The sequence below is a fragment of the Callorhinchus milii genome, unplaced genomic scaffold (assembly GCF_018977255.1).
Source record: "Callorhinchus milii isolate IMCB2004 unplaced genomic scaffold, IMCB_Cmil_1.0 Scaffold3, whole genome shotgun sequence".
NCBI lineage: Eukaryota > Metazoa > Chordata > Chondrichthyes > Chimaeriformes > Callorhinchidae > Callorhinchus > Callorhinchus milii.
The window spans coordinates 37,135,455-37,142,983 of NW_024704744.1; the positions used below are offsets into that span (position 1 = coordinate 37,135,455).

Consider the following 7,529-nt stretch of genomic DNA (forward strand, 5'->3'; position numbering starts at 1 on the left):
CAGTTTACAAGATTCAGCAATGGTACATTGAGCAATTTATTTCATAAAGAAAAAAATGGTCAATCTGAGTTGAGAGATAATAGGAAGGAGTTTATGAATTTTAACAAAAGTGTGGATTCCACACACACAATATTACTATGATTTCAAACTTCAGTACTTTTAATCAAATATTTAAAAGTTTCACTAATTTTCAGAACCGTTTTATGTGGACTGAAGTTTTGAATAGTTTTAAAACCTACCTACTTTACACATTCATTATAAAAACAAAATGCACCTACATTTCATTGGAATCAGGCTGTAACCTAAAATAAAAGCTCAATTTTATCCAGTCAGTAGCTTAGCTGCAGAGTATCTTCAGTTCTTGTAGTAAAATTTAGGTGTAATTTATTGCCTTTCAACACACATAGCTATTCCCATTCCACCTCCTATGCACAAAGAAGCAATGCCACGCTTTTTTCCTGTTCTCTCCAGTGCGTAGAGAAGTGTAACCAGAATGCGGCACCCAGACATTCCCAGAGGGTGACCTAAAGCAATAGCACCACCTTGGATGTTTACCTAGAAAGACAAACACAAAAAATGCATTTTTTTTAAAAAAGAGGGAAAACCTTTTCCCTAATTTTCTCCTTACTCCACTGGCCTGCTTCAGGTCCCCTGCCTATCCTACCATCAGCAGTCAGGCTTTCAGCCTATCTGCTCTCACTTTGTGGAACTCCAACGAGAGCCCTATCACCTCAACTCTCCCTTACCTCCTTCAAGGTCCTCAAAACCTTCCTCTGACCGGTCATCTTCCTGGCCCCCATCCCTCCCGAATCCAACTTGGGACATCCTCCCGACATGAAAGGCGCTTTATAAATGCAATTTCTTGTTTTATTACATCCCACATTGACCCATTGGGTGAATCAGGAAGTAAAAAGGATCAATTGCATTTAGTTGTAGTGCCAATTTTTATATCTACATTTCTCACCTTCTCTGGGTTTATACCCAGTTCCTTGACAACAGCCACAGACTGTGATGCAAAAGCTTGATTGATGTCGAAGAGATCAACTTCATCCAGCGTCCAGCCGGCTTTTTCTACCTAGAATAAATAGTAAATCTAAGTCATTACCCTTGAATCTGAAGATGATGGAATGCACAGTGGGTGAATCATTGGTTGAAAAGGAAACAATCTACTTGACCCTACTTCAGGGCGGACACAATTTGACGGCTCCTCAGGCAATGATATCAGCCATGTGAGGAGTGACCGAGCAGACCTTTTCCAAATGGGAAAGGGAGATACCTGGAGTTGAGCCATGACCCCAGTCTCGTCTCCTGCAGGTGCTTAAAAAACAATAGCAGAGTCCTGGGGGCAGAATAGCTGCCAATTCTCTCACTTGCAGGATAGCCCATTCCCAAAACAGGAAACACCATATAAAAGTAGAGTTGTGCTAATAAATGAACATGTCTGAGTCTGGTTAAGGCTCTATGCTGTGAAGAGGTATAAGTATTAACAATATTCTTGTATTACTTACGGCCTTCCTTATTGCTGCTATAGGCCCGACTCCCATAATGGCAGGATCCAAACCAGCCTCGGCCCAGGATACAATCTGAGCCAAAGGTTTCAGGCATTTCTTGTCAGCTTCTGATTTCTTCATCAGAATCACAGCTGCGGCCCGTCATTTATTCCTGCAGAACAGCAAACAGAGTGTGTTGTCAGTAAAGTTACTGCCTTCTTTTCAACGACTTTATAAGCAAATTACAAGAGTGATTCTTTCTGCTGACCTGAAGCATTAGCAGCAGTGACAGTGCCAGATACGCCCTTTGCAAAAGCCGGCTTTAGTTTAGACATGGCTTCGAAGGTGCTTCCGTGACGGGGAAACTCATCAGTTGGCACCTCGATAGGCCCTGAAGAGAGAGAGGATGATGTTAGATTATTAAGGCTCCTAATTAAAATGTAGCACTTCGAGGCTACACAATAGTAGCAAATAAAATTTTAATTTCATTATAAGTGTTATACATTTAAAAACAAGTGTGGCACATATGTTAGTCGAAGTGAATAATGTTGGCCTCTGTCTGGTTGAGTGCCAAATAGTTTGGAAGACCTCTTGCAAGTCCATAGGGTTTAGGGCAGACTGGATGACATAAGATCACAAAAGAGGTTTGGATAAATAAAACCTTTCGGCCTATTCAATCTGAGCCTTCCAGAATATCCATGCTATCATCTCTCATTACCGCATAGTTTTTTTTAAAAAAGTGTCCAGCAACCTAGCTTCTGCCATCCCTCCTGGTAATCTACTGCAGTTGCAGCAACGTGTAAAGAAACACTTCTTGTTGTGTGTCCTAAATAATGTCCTTTACAACTCTGAAACTGTACCTTGTTTTCTGCTGGCCTGGTGTATCTGAATATATTATTGTAGGTTTACTTTCTCAATCTCATTCAGCATCTTATATACCTCTATAGAGGTCCCCTCTATGCCATTTGTTTTTGAGGCTTGAAAAAGCTTAGAATATGCAACTTTCTGAAACCTTCTCCTACACGCATTCACACGCGCTCGTGCAGATGAACCAGTCAGTCTCAAAATCTCTCCTCCTAGGAGTACAGCACATACCTCTCCTGGAAGGGACGGAGACAGGAACAATTTCTTTTTCAAAATAGCCAGCTTTCTGTGCTGCCTCAGTTCGGTTCTGGGACTGTACAGCAAACTTGTCCTGCTCCTCTCGACTCACATGCCACTGCATCGCCACGTTCTCAGCTGCATCGAGAGGACGAGAAAAGTAATTCGGGAAACGTTCTGTAGCTTCAAACCTTTATATAAATATGTGCATGGCCAAGAGACCGTAGCTATACATAATGATGGCTATCAAGTAACATGCTACTTTACATCTACGTCCGTTCTATGAGCTTGCACAGCTTTGGTTCACACATTCACACCCTCCAAGGTGGTTTTAGGATAACACACACCTTCCTGGCTTCTGTTAGGCCAGTCATCACAGTGTAAAAGTACTGCCCTCGGGTGACTTTGCTTATCTGTCACCACAGAGGATAATTTTAAAGATATATTGTTGCTCTAAAAAGGTTAAAAGCTTGAGCTTCCAAGGAATTCAACCACAGAATCTTTTGGTCTTAAGTTGGCTGAGCCATGTAGGATGCCTGGGTCTCCACCAAGCATAGTATGTTTCTATTCGCGAGGATGTTTAAAGTGCTTCACAACTATGAAGTGTGTAGTGACTGTGTATTTTGTAGGAGCATCTTTAGTCAACAGTCATGTTCCCTTTACAGTTCAGAACAGAATTAACCTCCTCCATATTTTGAACTTCAGAAAGGATTCAGGTTTGTTCCAGTAAATTTGTTCACATTTTTCCAATCATCGATGAGCACCTCCACAGCTGAGGTAGTTAATACACGACTGTGTCTTGGAGGCTGGGAACAGGCACTTTGGATTGCAATCTGAGCTCAAACACATTGTGCCCATTATTTCAGTATCTAATTTTAAGAAATAGTTACAATACATGATTAAATAGAAACAAAAAGAACATTTTCTATTCAAATAACGCCCCTCATTTTTAATCAGAACAATACTATCTTATAAATTTATCAAACCCTGCATATAGATTGCTCCATTCCCAAGCTGCTCTCTTTGAGCACTTGGTTGACAAAGGCACTGCCTGGCATTGAACTGAGACTTGGAAGACCCAGATTTGTGCCAGGTTACCTGGTCTCAGCTTGGCAGCAGATGGGATGTTACAATTAGTTTGTATAAGTAGGAGGAAAAATACAGCCAGTGTTCCCACTTCTTATCACATTCAATGGTCCTGGCTGGAAGGTGCTTGTGTGGACAGGAAGAGACTTGTCTGTGACATTCCATCTCCTCTCATGGTCAAACAGCCCAGTGACCCTTTGCCACTCGGATTCACACATGAAGTACGGCCATTTTTATGAGATACTGGAGGGCAGCTGGTAGCCTTAGAACTAAACACCACAGATCCTCAGAGAGGTTAGAAAACAGAGGGAAATGCAATTAATTTCCAGTGCTTAAATGCAAACCTTGTATTTATTCAGTGACAGTTCTTACCTGTTACACCCATGTGGTAGTTATAAAAGGCGTCCATTAGGCCATCACACAGAATGGTATCCTGAAGGGACATGTCTCCTACTTTGACCCCAACTCGCATTGGAACCACATGTGGAGCCTGTGATTAAAAGAAGCAGGCTTTAGCTAAGTGTACTTGCTGTATACTGGGACTCCACATGCAACAAAATCTGGCTGGAGAAAAGGAAGTACTTGCCTTTGTATAATGCCTTATCATACTGAAATGCCTACAAACACTTCACAATAATTACTATCTCAGATAATAATCATGAGAATATCCTGAAGCACTTCACAGGGAATTACTGTGAAATGGAGTGACTGTGCATTTGTCGGCGAATGCTGCAGCCCAATTGCACACAGCATTGTTCCACAAACCAACATGAAAAAAAGCATGACCAATTTTTAAATATTTAGGGGTACAAACAAGTGTATTAATGGCAGCACAATGCAACTGCTTGTTGTGACAGTCACTAAATTGTATCCACCGGTGAACGTTTCTGCCGAGCCATTTAGCTGAGTTCATGTTTGCTTCTTTCACACTTGATCCCTCTGTGCTCAGACAACAGGAGGGAAAAGTTCAACATTCGTTATCTGTACCGTTCTTTGGTTGAACAACAAAATCAGGCAGAACTGAACTACCTTTACATGATATATTCATGATTGAGTAGGGAGCAGAGGGTATGGAAGTGGAGATTAGCAAAGGGGAGAGGCTTGTTTGAAGCATGGGCTGAATGGCCTGTTTCCGAGCTATGTAATTAGAAATTTACATTACAGAAAGAAGTCATTAGGGCCCATCATGTCTGCTGTCTCTATGAAAGAGAATATCCTGAAATTTTGCTCATGTAAACCTTGCTCATGCATTCCACGCCGCCTGCTACTACAATCCTGGCGTTTTCCGTGAGGATGGACTGTGCTCCTAAACACACGGCCTTCAGTCCGGAACCACAGATCATCTGGCAGCTCCATGCTGGCACCGAATAGGGAATGCTTGCTGCCACGCTGGCCTGACGGGCAGGATTCTGTCCTTGGCCTACAAAACAGTGAAAGAAAAGGAATAGACTCCTTTAATACTACAGTGCAGAGTTGGTGGTGATACTTTCTGAAAAGAGGCACGGGAATACTCAGTGAGAATCATTTACTCATATTATTAGTGTTAAGTTAACCAGCCTTAACTTTAGTACAGGTTTAGCACAAGAAGTTATATTTTTTTATATAATAACGTCTTTTTCAGACGTTAATATAAAATAGCATTTTATTCTCCAGACAGGAAGATAACAAGGACAATAATTCTTTTAATACCACAGTTGGCTTGCATTCATCCTTTCATCATTTCTCTCCTTCGCTAACCCCTCTTGCGCTGCATAAACAGAGTGCTTCAGAGCTTACATTTCAGCTGCAGCTTGCAAGGTGAATGTTTATAAAGTGTAAACACAATGACTTAATTTTCGGTGGACCTAGTTGCATGACTTCCGAACTCTCCAATCTGGGCGAGGAACGGTAGACTGTAGGCTTTGTATGTTGAGGATAATATTCAGTCTGTGAAAACTCAGTCAGTGCTCTAAACACTATCAAATGATCCTCCTTGGAGAGAACAGAGCTTGGCCTTGAATCCTCTTCAGATTCACCATTGGCTGTCTGTGGATCTCACCTACAAATCCCTTCGCACCCTCACTCTCTCTACCTCTGTGACCTACTTATCCCCTACGTTCAACAAACTCAAGCCTGATGCATGGACAGTCCCTGGACAGTCATTAACAAGTCATCTCTTCCTGTGACCAGGGATCCTTGTACTTGCCGGTCCTCCGCGATTTTGCGGTTATATCCAACACTTTTGATCATTCTATTCTTCTCTACCATCTCTCCTCTGGTACATCTCTGTAGCTCTGCACTATCCAGGTTCCATTCCAACTTATCGCAGGATCATCACTATGTCTCCTTTTCCTCTGACCCACATGATCACGTGTGGCTTGGGGCTCTTTTCTGGCTCCTCTCCTCCTCATCTACATACTCCCCCAGGTTGACATAATTTCCAGGGACTTCAATACATTTGCCACTGACAACCAACTCTACCTATCCCCTTTCCGTTTTCACCTTTGACCCCTGGACAACTGCTTGTCAGATTATCAAGTCCTGAATAAGCCCAAACTTTCCCCCATAGAATGCATGGCTGAAAGAGTGGTGCGGGAGGCAGGAGTTTCATTTTGTGGACCACTGGCACCAGTATTGGTGAAAGAGGGGGCTCTTCCATCAGTATGTCATTGAACATATTCAAGACTGAGATTGATTTTTAAAAACTAAAGAGATTAAGGGATATGGGGATAGGGCGGGTAACTGGAATTAGGTTAGAAGATCAGCCATGGTCTTATTAAATGGCGGGGCAGGCTTGAGGGGCCGAATGGCCTACTCCTGCTCCTATTTCTTATGTTTTTAATGTTGACAAGACAAAGGCTTTCCTGCTTGGCTCCCGTCAGCATCTCCGCACTTCAGGCGTTGGCTCACGTCAGCTCACGGAGACAGTACAGAATATCAAATCAACGATTTATTCAAACCTCATCTTCAACCTTTCATCTGGGGTCTTATCAAGTTGACGTTCTTCCATCTTCACAACACTGACTGCCAACTTCAGCCACAGCCCCCCTTTCCCCACCCCCAGCCACCCTTAACAGCACCTTTTGCCCTATTATTATTATTATTATTATTTATTATTATTATTTCCCCAATCCCTCAACCTATCTCCCTTCCAGCTCAGGCACCCATTCAGACTTTATAAAGCACTTTGAGACAGGTTGAAAAGTCGTATACAAATGCTGTACCGTTCACTATTACTCAAATACAACATTGTACCTGCAGTCAAAACCTGTCCCAAAATAACTTCAGAGACACCTTCTGGCGGGGGGCGGGTGGGGGGGGGGGGGGGGGGCGCTGTGTTAATGGTAATAGTGATGGTGAAGGCCCCGCACAAACAGCTTCAATTATCCTTCAGCTGTTTGCAGGAAATCCGACTCCAGAGCAGCGCCTCCGCACACACACACACACACCCCCAGTGTCCACGGGTCCCCCCCAGTGTCCCCGGGTCCCCCCCAGTGTCCCGGGGTCCTCCCCCAGTGCCCGGGGGTCCCCCCCAGTGTCCGGGGGTCGCCGCCCCCAGTGTCCGGGGGTCCCCCCCAGTGTCCGGGGTCCCCCCAGTGTCCGGTGGTCCCCCCCCAGTGTCCGGGGGTCCCCCCCCAGTGCCCGGTGGTCCCACCCCCAGTGTTCGGGGGTCCCCCCCCAGTGTCCGGGGGTCCCCTCCCCGCTGTACGGCTGTGGTGCTGCTCTCTCTGTGTTACCTATTGGGGTTCTCGCTGCGGAGAGGATCACAACATCGTCTCTCCCACTCATGGCGCTGCACCGAGTGCAGGAGGCGGGAGGGGGGGGGGTTGGGCACCAGGATATCCGCCCAGCCCCGCCCCGCCCTCCCTGCCA

The 7,529-nt window shown here is 44.5% G+C and overlaps 1 pseudogene; it reads right to left on the minus strand.

Moving 5' to 3' along the window:
- Positions 1-22: 22 nt before the first annotated feature.
- On the minus strand, positions 23-7,456 carry LOC103187619 (annotated as a pseudogene).
- Positions 7,457-7,529: the final 73 nt, after the last annotated feature.